This window comes from Chiroxiphia lanceolata, chromosome 5, assembly GCF_009829145.1.
Source record: "Chiroxiphia lanceolata isolate bChiLan1 chromosome 5, bChiLan1.pri, whole genome shotgun sequence".
Classification (NCBI taxonomy): domain Eukaryota; kingdom Metazoa; phylum Chordata; class Aves; order Passeriformes; family Pipridae; genus Chiroxiphia; species Chiroxiphia lanceolata.
Window position 1 is genome coordinate 45842995 of NC_045641.1, and position 16252 is coordinate 45859246.

The 16252-nt window shown below is 39.7% G+C and overlaps 1 protein-coding gene across 3 annotated transcripts in view; it reads right to left on the reverse strand.

Moving 5' to 3' along the window:
* The window catches only part of TMCC3 (transmembrane and coiled-coil domain family 3), a 149207-nt gene that overhangs the window by 89669 nt on the left and 43286 nt on the right, over positions 1 to 16252 (reverse strand). The window contains exon 1 of one of the 3 annotated variants that reach the window (XM_032687245.1): positions 13022 to 13153. The exons of the other annotated variants lie outside the window; for them this stretch is intronic. The gene's annotated coding sequence lies outside the window, so the exon portion shown is untranslated. Of the gene's footprint in view, positions 1 to 13021; positions 13154 to 16252 lie in introns of those variants that run through there. 3 annotated transcript variants of the gene reach the window in all.

Below are 16252 nucleotides of genomic sequence, written 5' to 3' on the forward strand. Positions count from 1 at the left end.
CTGTTTTACATTTAATTAAATTTCCCTTTTTAGACATAATTTCAGCTGTGTTTCCTGTAAATACATTCTCTGCACTGCTTTTGCCAGGTATCTCAATCAGATTTTATCTCTACAGTGATATAATGAGTTAACTGTAGCATTTATTCTCCAGCTAGCGACCATCACACTACCTACTTCAGTGCAAAGCATATTAACATTGCAGGGCTCTCTCTCAGTTAAACACTTAACACAGCTGCCAGTTAATACTAAAGCATGGACCATCAGTGATAGCATCACGGTCTTCTTCAGTTTGTTTATACAGAAATTACAATTGCAGGTCCACCTATTGCCAGTAATTTGAAAAAAACCCACCCAAACTTAAAAACGATTTTTAACTTCTGACATGCAATAATGTTGCCATATATCTAGCAAACCAGAATTATTAAATCAATTGTCCTCCTTCAGTCTTTAATCAGGCCAGGAGTATTTCCTCAGTTTTAGACCCTCTGGGCTTGAAACCAGAGACCCAAAATATGCTTTGGACCTGGACGAGCAAAAAACTGCAGGAACAAGAAAAGTTCCAAGCATGGGCATTACCCTGGCTGCTAGGGTAGAAATAGGAGATGCAAAACCAAAATGAGACTACAGGGGTTGATACTCTGGTCACACCTCAGTCCCAGGCTGTTGAGCAGCCAAGTTATCATTTCTCATAAACACCACAGTCATGAAGACCATATAAAGACCCTGGAGGTAATTGCAGTCTCCATTCACAGAGGCTAGAAGGGCTCCACAGCTATGACAGGATGACCCAAGAGAACAAACTCCCTAGCTGATCCCTAGTTTTGCACACAGTTTTCAAAGTAAAAATCAATGCAAACGGGCAAGTCCTTGAGCTAGCCTAAAAAAAAAAAAAGTTCATTTTTTGAGTTCTGGTGCAGGAAGAACATCAAAGCCTATAATGGGGATCTCTGCTACAAGGGAGGACTGCTCCTAATTTTTTTCCTATCAGGAAGTGCAGGGTTTTTAATGCATGGGGCGGTTACGGGGGTGAGGTGGTGGGTGGTATTGGTGCGTGTGTGTTGGATCATGAACTCAGTCGTGTACGTAAAATCCAAAGACAACAGAAAGATTAGGCACCATCTCCCATTAGGGCATATTTTGGAAAGTGTCTTCTACTGAAGATGTATTTTTGTAAAATATGACTTACCTGCATGCTATGGATATCTGGGCTCTTATTCTAAAAATAATTGAACAGTTTCTCTTCAGTTCAGGAAATTTAATTTTATTAAGTGACTGCAAAGCAATGTGCAACATTCATAAACAAGTCATGAAGACTGTAGGCTAATACTGGCACAGTCAACTTGCACAATAAAAGGAGAGATTAATCTTGTTTATCTGAATTGCAATTCTGCAATCGATTTCTTTTGGATACTGAAAAATTGAACAAAATGGTGCTTTCATTTAATTTAAACACAACAAAAATTAACATTTGAACTTCTAGCTAAGCAGCCAGGAATTACTTTCCCTGCTTATAGTGCTTGTACTCTTGCTATAAATAAGCAGACTAATGACATCCAAACAACCCAATCAGTCAAAACTGGGACACAAAATGAAAAACTATTTTAATACTCTTGCCATTTGACCATGCCAGAAATTAATTAGCAACAGTAACATTTGAGTTTTGAGACCAAAACTGAGGTTGGTTTCAATGGCTCTAGACAGTATAAGGTTGCAGAGCAAGGCTAGTCAAAGCAGAGTTTCAGTATTTTAAAATACGGAGAGTCCCCAGAAACACCCTGCTTTTAAGAAAACAACCACGAGATGTTAGATTGTATGCTTTTAAAGCTTTTGTCTTCTGGCTTATAGTTCTCGAAATTCTCATTTTTTTAGAGACTGAGAAACTAGAAAGGGTATTTAAATGCAAGAACCAACGGTTATCATCCCAAAAACAAGACCAGCAGACCATAGTGAGCATCCCTGTGAGTGCATGCTGCTAGTAATATAAGCAACATGTTCAGCTAATATTATATTTAATATTCATACAATACTTACCAAGGGGAAAAAATTTAATCTTGTAAGAAAGTTGCTGTATTTATTATTTCCCATAACATGATGCACATAGTTTACTGACATATCTCCAGGAGGCTGTAGGAGGAAAAGAGTAACCTCCATCCCTCCACAAGTGTGAACTGCAGCACCACTTAGCAACTTACTCTGCAGCCAGATCTTAGCAGGGAGGGGAGAAGCAGGTACCTGCTATCCCACCTCTAAATCTTGTAAGAGGCAAGGCCTAGAAGGCTCGCGCGAGAGAGAGTCACCTTTAATTCTAATCTTAGACCTTACTGTTCCCCTCTGGGCTTTTCTGGTCCCCTCAAACTGATTTTTGCAGCTCAGCAGGGATGGAGGCCAGCACCATGGTACACTTTGGTCCCAACCATTTGCTGGAAGGCTACAGGACCCTGCACGCAGACAGGCTTTCTACCAAACCAGTATCAAACGTACCCATCAAAGTGGTAGTGCAACTAGGTCAAGGTAAAGGACTCAGCAGCCAGCTCAGACAGCTCCATGTCCACCAGAAAATACGGTGCAATTTTCTTTACTGATCCGAAGGACCAACCCTAAATAGCAAGCTCTGTAGCAATCAACAAAGAAATCCAACTAGAAAAACTTAATGGGAGATATGGAGGTCAAGCTGAGACTGGTTTTTCACCCTCTTTGAAAAATTCCAACAAGACCACAGTTTGTGTACATACTAGCTAAACCCTAACTGAGGCTATGAAAAAAAAATAGGATCTATTGCACATATGGTCTCTCTAGAATTACAGATGCTAGCTTGATCCTAGAGGAAACCCAGAATACTTGTCCATCCACTGAGACCATGACAGGGCTTTCAGAGCTCTGTTTCAGATGTCATCTGCTCAACAGAGATCTGTTTTGGCCAGACTATGGGACAGGCTGCACAGAAAGGCCATGGAGTCTCCATCCTTGGAGATACTCAACAGCAATATACTCCAGGCCACCTGCTGTAACGAGCAGGAGGTGGGAACAGAGGCATCCAGGGGTCCTGCCCAGCCTACCTGATTCCGTGATTCGTCTCTCCCCTAAAACTAGCAAGCTGAAACTGTGCAAGAGGTTAAAGTGAAAAATAATGAAGGTAAAAGTCAAAAGACATATTTGTTTGGGTTCAGATACAGATGAAATCTTACACTGAAAATTCGGAGGAAAGACAAGAACAGACAACAGTCACACTGACTCCTTCTCTGCTGTAATCAGACCAGTCACTTGCAGTTCACCATAGGCAGATATTTTTTTAAAAAAGAGGATTGAAACTTTTAAACTAAATATAACTTTTGAACAGCAAGAAAAATATTCTGAAGTGTCTTGTATTTAGTAAGTTCTTTTACATATTAGAGCTCTGTTCAGCTCTCTTCAGGTTGTAGTCCATGCATTAATTTTAGTGTCATTTGGATCACAACCTAAATTAGTTGGCTGATCAACCTGGTTTTTTAATCTCAGCATTTTGGATAGTCACAATCATGACCAAAAACTATTATAAGGAGTCCCTCTCAGCCACTCCATTTTTAATGAGGTCCCCGTGTTTTTTTCAGAAGGTTAAGTGATTGCATCAATTCATGCAGTAAATCATTGACTTCAAAGTGCATTTACTTGCTTCCTGTTGCCCAAGTTCATCCACCTGACTTGTTTTCTTTATCTGTGGCACCTAAATAGCTATCTCAATGTCTATATTTTGTGCAAAGAGAAATGAGTTGTCATTTAGAAGCTTCAAATTCTTTGGAGTAAATCTGGGTTGATCTATCTCAATCTCCCAATACTAACAGCTACAGACACATCAATGCTCTTGCATCAGAGATAAGACTCTGCTCTCTCCCACTATTTTGGAAAGCAGACTACCACAATTTTCACTGTCATTGTAATTCACTAAATAAAAGCCAGTATATTCTGCAGTAATTACTGAAAGTCAGCTTGATAGAAAGTTTCCATCAAAAGTATAGATGGACAACACAGTTTCTGTAAAAATGCAGTAAAAATAGAAATTAAATATATGATAGTTACCTCCACATAAGAAACAGGGTAGACTATGTTTGGGAACTTCTATTCAGTGGAAAATTTGCTACCTTTCTGAGAGCAACAAATATTCTGACTGATTAGCAATTGCCTGGCCTCTTTGAACTTCAGTTTACAGGAAACACGGAATCAGGAGAGGAAATGAGCTCTCTCTTTGCAAACACCCAGAAGGTTACAGAGCGTTAAGAAAAAGCTAATGTGAATTTATCAGAGATAGATTATGTCACTCTTCCTGCTACATCAGGATAAAAGGCCTTTCTGTGAGACAGAAGTAGGAATATTCTACATCTTCAGTGAATATACAGCTTTTTTATGTTCTTTCACAATATAAAACCAGAAAGTGCTTCTCAGAGTTTTGCTGCCAAACAGAAAGGCCATACTGTGTGATACTCACTTGGGTCTTGACTGAGACAGTGAACCAGAGAACATGCATTTTCTATACACAGTACAGACAGCATCTGGAAGGGGCTGCAAGCACACAGGAGGACAGACTTAAAAGTTTAAAGGATTTGAGAAATCAGTTGGAACAGACTTGAAATAAGATGATAATATAGTATGAACAAATGAAGAAATACTTATCAGTTGCACAAATGCAACATGGGGAATGGGTGGATGTGGAGATTAGATAGTATCATAAATATGTGTCTGTCATGCTGTTGCAAAACCAAACAACAAACAATGACTCTAAAACAAACTTCACCTTGGAATCTATAAACATTCGTTTCACCTGTAGACCTTGAGGCTTCAGTAAGAGTACTGCACCCACCCTAGGCACCACACTTCTCTGAAAAGCCAGACTACAGCAGGGGGGAAAAAAAGAACACAGATAATTAAATGTAATGAGAACAATAACTGGAGTTGATTGCATTTAGTTCAGGATTTTTATGCTTCAGTTCTCTGCCACTGCTCCGGATCCCTCACCACATTACGTCTTCCACATGACTTCCATTCTCATTACTCATCCTGCATCACAGACTGGTCAGATAAGATTTTCTATATTGCAGCATGGGAAATTTTGTTTTATAGATATCCTAGTTCCTTTAACAACCACATAGCACTGCCCTCATGGAGAAATGCAAGTTATAAATGGGACAGCCAGCATCAGAACTAGAACTGAGGAGCAGGGTTCAGATCACCCCACTAAAAGCACAGCTAGTTTCCTTCTTGCCTCCACCCTTTGTTTCAATGTGCAGTCAGAACAAAGGGGGAGCTGTGACCTTCAAGGCATTCTCTCTGTCCCACATGACTTGATTGACACAGGAAGGACAAGGAGGCACAGCAATGGTTCAGTGACATTACAGCTTCTACTTTAAACTGGGAGAAAAAAAATCAGATAAGAGGGAAAAGAAGAGGCAAGAGTGGCATACTTACAGAGACAGAGCAAAAAAGCCAATGGCAGAAGAAAGTCACTGCTAATTGAAGAACTCCCTGCATTTGAGAGTCCTGGAGTCCAAATGCATTCATGGGCAACCCTAGCCCCCAAAAGAAATTTAAAAGCATCTCTTTTCCTTTTTTGTTAATATGAACCAAGCATACGAAGAGAAAAAAAAAAAAAAACACAAAGCCAAACAACTAAAAGCAACAGATGTCTTAAAAGTACCATGGAAATTCAGGCCCTGCTTGTTTGTTGTACTTCACTAGTAGGTCAAAAAATTAAGAGATTCATCAAACAACCTTGACATTTTCCTGCTGTGTGATGCTGCAGATACCCATGTTTCCAGCTCACTAAATGCTTGGAAACACTCTGTCTTCAGAGGAAATGAGTAAGAGTGTTGGTTCAGGAACCTCAGCTCCTCAGGCTGAGGGAATGTTATAGAAATGTCTGGAGAAGATAGGTCTATCTCTGACCAGATAGCATAAACACTATGATGGCCAGATATGACATCATTTCAATGCCAGTAGGAAGCTAAGGTCATATTGCACTGTCTCAGAAAGTTTTTTTATTTACTGGAGGCAGGCAGAGCGTGCCCTGCCCACGCTGCCCCCTGGGACTGGCAGCACGCCTCCCTCCTCCTGCTCTACCATCCCCTGCCTTACATAAGCAAAGGTAACCCAGAGGTCATGGCAATTTCTGTCTGAATACATGTCATACAAGATACCTCCTGGCTCAGGAGCCCTTTTCTGTTTGCTTCAGATATTGCTGCCTGATGACAGAAGCAGAACCACTTTAGCCTTGAGAGTGGACTGTGCTTACAAAGGCATCCCCATCTCCCAGTCTTTACTGACAGCAGGCTTGGGCTGGAGGACACACAGTCATCTTTCCTTCAGTTTGCCATGGGGGCCAAAGGATAGGGTTTCAACCTTCATCGCAAAGCAGCATATCTTATAGATAGTTGTCAGCAGTAAACTTCTGATCAACTGCATGAAATCAATTCTGATTTTCTATTTGGAGGATCATTCTAAGGCCAAATGAGACTTGAATCAAGAAATCAAAAAAAGCAAACATCAGTAAACTTAATAAATCAAACAAAATCAGAACTAATCTCTTTCCAATTGTCTTTTTCAGTATAATGCACAACCATATGAAGTTTTTATGGCTACAGGCTGAATATTTGCTCCGCAGGACACAGGAAAGAGGGGGAGACCCCAAGGTTTCCTGTCCCTTTTTTCCCCAGTTCTCCTCCCCATTAATAAAGCACGCCCAGTCCTATGGCGTGTGTAGTAGCTACGTGACCAAAGAGTCTCCCTCCCTTTTGGATCTTCTCTCTGTCTGTGAGAGCCATTCTGCTCTCCAACAGCAAGAAATCAATCACAGACCAGTCTGTGCCTGCATAAGTGATACAGGTTTGAGAAGGAGAGATTGAAAGACTGCAGAACGGGAAAATAAAAGTGCAAAATCTACAGGTGTTGAAAGAAACCTGGTAATAACCTTCTGGGAGCACAGAGATTCACTGGAATGAGACTATGTTCTGTCATTTTACATTAGTCCTCTCATCTGATTGCAACGTTTGACATATGCAAGCAAGATTCTCAGGCGATAGCAGAGGAACACAACTCATTTCTTCCATCATTAGGATTAGAGCACTGCATGCATCAGAAACATCAAATTAAGCACCCACCACAGGATCAATCCCCATTATCCCCTGGGTTTATGCAAATTACCACTGCAAATTAAGTATTTTAGTGAAAGTGCTTATAATTTGCTTTCTTTGTTAGCAATGATTTAATTATGCTCACTGTTAAAACACAAGATGATCAAAAGTTCTCTTTTTCACACAGCTAACAAAGCTGCAGCTAACAATCAATATTTTACTCTCCTGTTAGAATTGCAACATTATTACGTGAATGTAGAAACTAAAATTCAACTTTAAACTCATATCTCATTTGGTTGCTATTAAACCTGTCAATATTTGCATTACTAAGGATTAGTCAAAACAGTGGGAAAATACAGTTCACAAACAATCATAAGGAGCAGGAAAGGGGGAAAGTACAGAGCAGTTCCAACTTTCAAATATTTTTATCCATCTGTATGGTATGTAAATCAAGACACACTCAAACTTCAGGCTCCCAGTCTGCAAAGTGCTATACAAATTGCTAGATCAAGGCATTCAGAAGCACAACATGGGCTAAACAAACTTTTATGCTATTTTGATTTGTTGACCAAAACCAATCTAGAACATCAGGGCAATACAAGAACCACCAAGAATGGAACAGACTCTGTATGTTTGCCGAGGTACTTGACTGTCATAATCTTTAACATGAAATGTAATATCCTAGTTTAGGCTTGCTGGATTTATTTACAGATTAAAACAATTAACACTGGGAGAATAAATCTGGGGATTACATCTCCTCATTCAGTATGCCTCAGAGAGACAGCAAATATATTCAAAGTGTTGTCATGTACATGAAAATATACAGAATGACAAACACAGGAAGCAGCAAAACACTCCACAGCATATGGTTTATGTAAATTGAAACTGAAGTCTGTATACAGAAAATAAGTACAAAATGTAATATTTATTGAATTATATTCACTTGGAGCATAAAGCTGGAATTATAATAGCAGGTGTTCTCAGATATATGTTTGAATGCCAGGAAATTATTCCTGTAAAATTTTTGTCTGCTACAAAGTACATGTTAGCAATTTAGCTCCAAATTAGCACTTATAGGGCTCCAAAGACTGCTTTTCCTTTCCATGCCAGTTTATCTTCTGTTACCATTCCAGGTACTTCACACAGTATTCCACAAAAAATAAGATGAAAACTCTTAATAAAAACTGGTAAAAGCAAATCTTTTAAAACTGCAAGTGTTTCCCCAGATGTCATTACAACCAACCACCATAAACTACCCCACAAGTGTAAAAGGAGAGAAGGTAGACATAATGCTAGACCTATGCATTTCCAAAAGGACATATTGCCACAAAGGATTAAATTATTTTCTTTCTGTGGAAGAAGTACACAAATACCACTGAAAATACAACTATATGTTATTAGGCCCCTCATACCCCATTCTATGCAGGCCATTTTAGAACAAAGTGTATCCCCTCTTTCCCAGCTGTACACAATCTCCAAAGCAGTTGGCACGCAGATAAGGCTCAAAATATTATTTGTGAAGTCCTTTTTGAACCACTATCATACTGTGGAGCAGTTGTAGCTCCAGTTTTACAAGGTGCTTTAGTCCCTAGTCCCAGCAGATCATTAAAACAAGGGAGGCAGTTTATACACTTTAATCATTTAGTAAATTAGAAGTTGTGATTCTATACAAAAAGTCACTCTTGTGGCCCCTTCACAAGCCACATACACTGTCCTCATTACTTCTCATAACTACATTCAGTTGTATAATCCTGAGCCAATTATTTTTTACCCCCAAGTAGGCAATCAGGATTTTAATGGAAAATGTGCAGAAGTGCATATCCAAGTGTGTGCATTTGCTTATGTATATGTTCATGCTTCATAAACCTTCTGCTAAAATTTAATTTTCACTGGATCATAAATATCTGAAGAAAACTGAACTCAGAGGATTTTCACAGAGTAAACACTTTAAACCTCAGAGATAGATCATACTCCCTGATGTTATGCAAGCAGTTTAAAGCAGTGAAATATATTCTGGGGGCTCCCAAACACGTCCCAGGACTTGTCACCCAGTGATTGATTTCTCCATCTTCCCAAACAGATCACAGATCCTCATTTCAGCCAAGGATTGCATATTCTTATCACGTACCACAGCCAGTTGTTTTTTTTCTAGTCTGTGGGCCAGATACAAACTCGTTCCATCCTGAAATCAGAATTCAAGAGAAACACTCTATAATGAATCAATATTCACCAACCAAACACCTCTCTTGAGACAGGCAACATTTTTGCCATCTGATCTTCCCAGAGAAGCAAGGGACAGCTTTAGTTCTGCTTTGCACTCCTTTATAGCAAACTGTTGAAAAATTCAGGTAAACACGAACCCAGTCTCTTACTCCAGTCTCACTTTTCTGCCAGCCAGGGCTGTCTCCCTCAGATAATTCTAGCAAAGGAAATTTCACCTTCATGGCTGAATCCCAAAGTTGTGTGACAGAATTTATAACAAGCAGAAGCAGCTGTTAACAATCCCATGATGAACCCGCAATGAATTCAAGCCTGAATCTGACTCTGCAATCATTACCTCTGAAACCACAGGACCACTTGCTAAGGAGAAAGACCTCTAAAAATACCAGAAAAAAAGCTGAGTGACTGAATCATTGGTTTAAGCTTATTTCATTTCAAAAGTACTTTGGGGAAGTTTATGTCTGTCCATGTGCTGCCCTGGGGAGAAAAAAATCTCAGGAACAAAAATAACAGAAGAAACACATTTTTGTTTTGACTGCAAAGGAATAACCAAATTCATTCCAAGGACAAAATTAGGCTGGAAAGTAATACAAGAATGTAGTTCCAGTGGAAAGTAGATATTTTGACTCTGAGAAGAAGTTTGAAGGCCAAAACACCTCAGATAAGAATCTTGCTTTAACCAAGAGTCACTGCTACTTTCTCACACAGCTGTAAATCAGGACCATCTATATGCAATAAAAAGCAAAAAGCTCATATATGAGCAAACAAAAACAAACAAAAAAACCCCAACCAAAATTTATTTCAAATGAATATGAAAATGGTATCATCTCTACAAGCTGATAGGGATATTTGCACTCCAGTTTACTATTCTTAAAATCATCCCTATTCCCCTTGTTATCTTGTTTTCAAATTACTATTTTTTCCCAGTCTTTTCAAGAGCTACATCTCTGGGCCTATGTGCAGCCAAGCAAATTCAATCAGAGTACAAAAACCAACTAAATATTTTAATCTCTGAAAAACACAGGTGAAGACATATCTTCAGGAAGGGTATAGATACTTCTGTACTTCTCAGCTCTTTAGTGCTTACACACCTTGGTGTCAATCTCAGGCAGCCTTCTAGACCTTCATCGGTCATAAAGAGCCAGCTCTAAGCTTCTCGTTTGCAGTCAGTGTTGAGAAGTGCAACTCCATGTGAAGGACAGCAGAGCAGATGCTCAGGCAACAGATTGTGAAGAAATGAGTTTTCAGGAGCCAGGGAAGACAACCAGAGGGAGCAAGGAAGTAATGAAAGAAGCACAAAGAAGCTCTTCTGGGGGTTGTAATCAGAGTTCCTTTTTCTTGGAGTTCTAGGGAATACCTTAGCCCAGTAATCTGTGCCCACTACAAAGCCCAAGCAATCCTCGACGACTGTTGTACTACCCTGGTGGCTGCATCTTTACGCAGCTGGGGTGCCAGAGCAACATTCACGTGACACAACACATGCTGGTGAGAAAGCAACGTGACGACCTCCTCCTCTGCTTTCCCATGGAGTACGGGGCACAGGTACAAACATCCTCATTCCTCCTCTGAGATCTTTCCAGAGGCAGAAGCCCCCATGCTTAGTGAGTCCTTGCTGGTATGTGCAGAGCCACACATAGGACTTCAGCTGAGGATATGAAAAGAGCTACTTTTTGTGAGCAGATGTAAGCCAGTGGGAAAAGTGAGCAATGGATGGGAGGAACAAATATGACATGGCACTGAGATGCTCTGCACAGGAGTGAGAACCCTTCAGTGGTATTTAAATCCATTCTTTCCAGCAGCCAGAGAACATGTAACATTAGGATTTCCAATGGTTTAATTTAGGTGCAGGCAGAATGACAGCTTTAGCACCCAACTGAACTAATTTTATTCCACCATCCACACTGACCTGTTGCCTGTAACAACTACCCCCAGGTGTCTATGCCAAAAGCCACCCCTGTCGCATAGCACAGTTTTAACTATGGTAGTTGTTTGCAGTTGTGGTCTGGAGGACAAAAGTATAAAGGGGCTAAAATGTGGAAACCTCATGGAAGCTGTGACAATCAGCAGCAAGTAAGAATGGCAGCTTGGACACAAGCTTTGGCTCAGGACACTCTCCTAACAACACTGATGACTGAAAGTGGGCTACAGGAGCGGTGATTCCTTCCATATGTACCTATAACTGTATCTGTTTATGAACACCCATGCAGCCTGATGCTTAAATTCATATTTTAGTATCTGATGCTGATTATCATGGGAGACCTATGGTGTGTCCTGGTATGACCATTATTCTATCACAGACAGATAATTAATAGCTTCTCTTTTCGTGACTCCTGCATGCCTAGGGGTGTTGTTTCAGCAGCAGATGCAGAATATACATATGCCCAGTGGTGTCCCAGAGAAGGGGACAGCTAATGGCCAGCCAGCTGCAGATGCATCAGCAATGTCCTGAGGCACGCTGCCACCTTGTTGTAGTTTAGAGAGATGACAGTGAGCACCCTTTACTCCTTCCATTTAATTCACAGCAAGGCTATCTGGCACCCAGAGAAGTGCTGCTGAGTTTGTTGTTGCAGTGGAGATGAAGGGTGTACTGGCTATTCACCAGTACAGCCTGGGAGTCCCACAGGACATGTCAATTCTACTTGGATGCATTGAAAAAAGTACTTTCCCTCTTTCAGCCTTGATGCTACAAATGTACTTAAAAGCACTTACCATTAGATGGGTCCTGGTTAAAAGCACTTACCATTAGATGGGTCCTGGTTTGTCTAGAGCAATACATGTTTGTTTAAGAACAGGAACAATGCTCCATAACAAGCAGGATAATGCATCTAGATAGTCAGTAGGTTTAAGTCAGCCTAAGGACTCTCTGACTTCCTCAAAATCTGGACTTTGTCTTGCTCTGGGTAAATTCAGTATATAACACTATCACTCACTACACATAGATGTGAAAAAACCCCAACCTATAGGATGCAAAGGAATGACAAATACAATTCTTTGGGTGAATGTGGTCTGTTGACATATCTGCCTGTTCAGAACATTCTCTGCACACTTCTTGGAGCTTGTACACACAAACAAGTTTAATATGTTCAGCTTAAAATAGCCATTTTTAAGAGCTGTATTTTTACCTACATAACACGGGATAAAAGTGGCTTAAAAGTATACAGTCACATAGCTTTATCTCCACTGAATCAGAAACATTCCCGTAACTGGCACTGCCCTGTATCACAGTCAGTCTTTCACAGTGGTTTTCTCCAAGTACAGGTTGGGTTTTTCTTATTTCCTGACATACTTATAGAGCTTATACCAAGAATTTGGAACCAATTACCACAAGACAGACAAAGCAAAAGGGCAAGTTTATTAGTTAAAGAACATGAAATTTAAATCAAAACAACCTTGTTTCTGTGCGTCAGAATAGGATTTCAGATGTTATATAAGAAAATGGAAGACAAGACAATAAGACATCAGGAAATATGTCTTAGCACTAATGATTTGAAAGCTCTATTTTCTAGAAAACAGAATGATACAGTTCATAAGTAAGGTGTTAAAAAAGTTTTAGAAAAAAGAAAGGCTACAGGTGAAGTAATTTTTTTAGCTTAATTAATTTAAAATGCAGAATTTAGAGAACTTACTTAAGTAGACAATACAGTCTCTTCAGACCTTTCTCGATATCTTTTATTTTCTGGCTGTCAGCAAGAAGAAAATGTTACCTTACGCCATAAAGTCTATTGCTGAGAGAGCTGACGGTGGTGTTCATCCCATTCCTTTCTTTCCTTCACCTTAATTAGAACTAAAGACTGAAAATGTGTGGCTCTCAACACTCAGGAGATATGCAAACTACAAGGGAAACACAGCTAAGGGCTTGTCTGCATGTGTTGCACACCAGACGAGGCAACACTCTTTCCTTCCCCTCTGCTATTACGGCATTTCCACTACAGCATGTTTGGCTGCACTAAGCTGTACAGTACCACAGAAGCTATTTATGAACTCTAATATTTGTGCACATACACTGGTAATAACACCAGGCTGTGTGGAACATTTTTATATGACATTTTTTCTAGAGGAGACCTTATTCCCTTGATTTCTGCAGGAAGGAGAGGAGCTGCTCAAAACTCTCAGACCTGTGGTTAGAGCACTGATGGGAGACAAAAGCTCTCCCTTTGAAGATGAAATGTCATTTTGGATGCTCATTTAAAATTAGGTATAATTGATTCACTTGCATGACAGAGACAGTAGCTTCTGAGCAAAAGGCTCACCAGAAGGAAATGAAACCGCTGACACAACATGAAGAGCTGAAAACAAAGTGATGCAGCTAACACACTTATCTCATGGACATGGTGCATCTTGATTTTCTTAGATGGCTTCTGCTTAATGATGTCAAGCAAAGGCTCTTCAGAAACCCAAGGATGATTCTCCAAACATCCAGCTCTGGTCAGCTCTGATTCCAAAAGACTCTGAGAGACTTCACCTGTCACAGAATCATCTAAAATACGTCCCTGTTCCAGCTTTTGCTATTGGAGTGAGATAACAAAAAGAATTATCACTCCCATAGCATTTGATGGCATTGGTATGTGAAAAATTGATTGATATTGTTCTTTCCTCCCACCTACTGAGCAGAATATTTGGCTCTGTTAGAAAGTGAAAACAAACATTTTCTAAATTCCTAGCAAAACAAAAAATTCAAAGTATTTTCAACTTCCACAAAATCATTCATTATTGTTTAAAACTTTTAATTTTAATTAAAATAAAACAAAATAAGGTGAATAAAAAAGCAATTATACCTTGTTTTTTCAGACCAAAAAATTTGACTAATGTCTCATTCACATGGAATGCGGTAGTGCCACAAAATCTGCTTTTTGCTTTGGGAAAAAACCTGTTCCACTTTATATCTTTAAATATTTGATTCACATAATTTTATGTTTTATTCCATGAAGGAATTAAACTAAGGTACAATGGCAACAGATAACCACAGGCAGCACCAACGCTTGGCAATGCTACTTGAGCTGATGCATGTTATGAGGAAGGATGCTAGTCCACCACAACATCCCCCTCCCCTCTCTCTCCCCCACCCTTATGTTTGTATTTGGCACCATAGTGTGCACTGATGTTGCATATTTTGTAAAACTAGTTCTTGCACTTGTAAATAGAAATAATATTTCATCTGGTGTCAAAAAAACATGTTGAGGTACATACTACACCTTTATTTTCTTTCTCGTTTTTTTTGTGTTGAATACTGTGCTGTATCTTCAGGGGTCTGACCTCTTACTTCTAGATCATTTGATACAACAAACCTAATAAACAGATCCCAGATAAACACACAAATGGAAGCTAACACTTGCTATTAAAAAAGGGTTATTTAAGTCATATCGTACAGAGGAATAAAATGCTTCAGATCCTCTCAGACATTTGGGAAAGAAACATTGTGTTAGAGACATACAAGTATGCCATAGTTGTGGCAAACCCTACATTTATTGGAGCACAAGATGCTAACAAAGAATAGTATGGCTTATCTGTTTTTCAAAGTATTTTGTGCATTTGATGGCAACTTTCATACAGCCACTTTCACAGCTTCCTCTTTCTTGTTCACCAAATCACTCTTAGAAATATCGCAACAGGAACAAGTGAGTCCTTTTAAAACCATGCTAAGAAAATGATTATGAACCGCATCTTTAAATAAACTGCTGTCCTCTTCAAAAGGAAGTTCTTGTGAGTTATTCAAATGTGTAAGACAACAAATGGTATTTTGACTTGCATTTCATAGGACTTTCTCAACAGTAATGAGGGCAGCCTCCCAACTCTCCTGCAAGGACAGTGGTTGTTGTTCCTTCTCTTGCTGTGGAGAAGGAGGGACTATGAAACTCCATGAGTGCCTTGGGGTCATGGAGGAAGTTTGGGGTAAGGTTGAGCTCAGCTCGTGGCTCTCTCAACTACCAGATCCACCTCCTGAATCAAGGCCAGAAATCACTTCTTCCCAGACAGACTGGTCGCTGCTGCTGCCTATATAAGATCTTTCAGTCAAATGACAAATGGAGGGGAAGGGAGGAATCTTCCACACCTTTTTGCCCTTTTCTAGCTCTTTACCCTCTGAAGATCTTAAATACTTGATTATCAATGGTAAGCAAGGAGATTGATCAAACCCTCCCCTTCAAGACAGCTACTGGGTAACTAGCAGCACCCAAATGGGCACTGTACTGCCACACCGGAAAGTTCTACTTATGACTTGCCAATGCTAGCACACAAAAGCAACTCGATTCACCAGGATTCTCCTCTTTCCAGATCATGCAGAAACATTGCTCACTAAAGAAAATGAAAATTGCTGCCCAACTGTAATTCAAACAATCAAAAGGCTTGGCTCCTGAGCTGGCCCTGCTGTCCTGTAGCACAGGAAAAAACATCTGGCAACATGCATATTGCCAAGTTGTTTATTACTGAATTGCATCCATATGTATCCTGAGCAATTTGTTGCTAGGTGCTGATTTATTTAATAACTTAGTGGACTTTGAACATTTTTCCAGAAAGGAATGCTGGACCTGAAGGTTTTATTGTTATTTTGTTCAAATGAAGCAACAATAGCTAAAAACACTGTCATAAAAAACCTCTCATGACTCCTCAGTAGAGGTAGGAAAAAAAGTAACTTTGTATTGTAGCAGACCCTGAAATCAGATCAAACAGCAACTGTGAAGCAGCCTCTTTTGAACTGCAAGAGCAGGTGGAAAGAATTATTTAACCTTATGCTCCTAAAGTGAGATTAGATCCACAACTTGGAAAGACTGGTTCAGAAACAACCCTAATCAACAAATCTTTTACAGGATGGATACTGTTCAACACAAGATAAATCTCTGAACTGGGTGATCTTATGAGATTTAATCTATCATATTTCCAGTCCTGTAATTTTGGATCATCAAAGTGAAACTCAAATAACCAGTTTCAGTTTTAGCCTT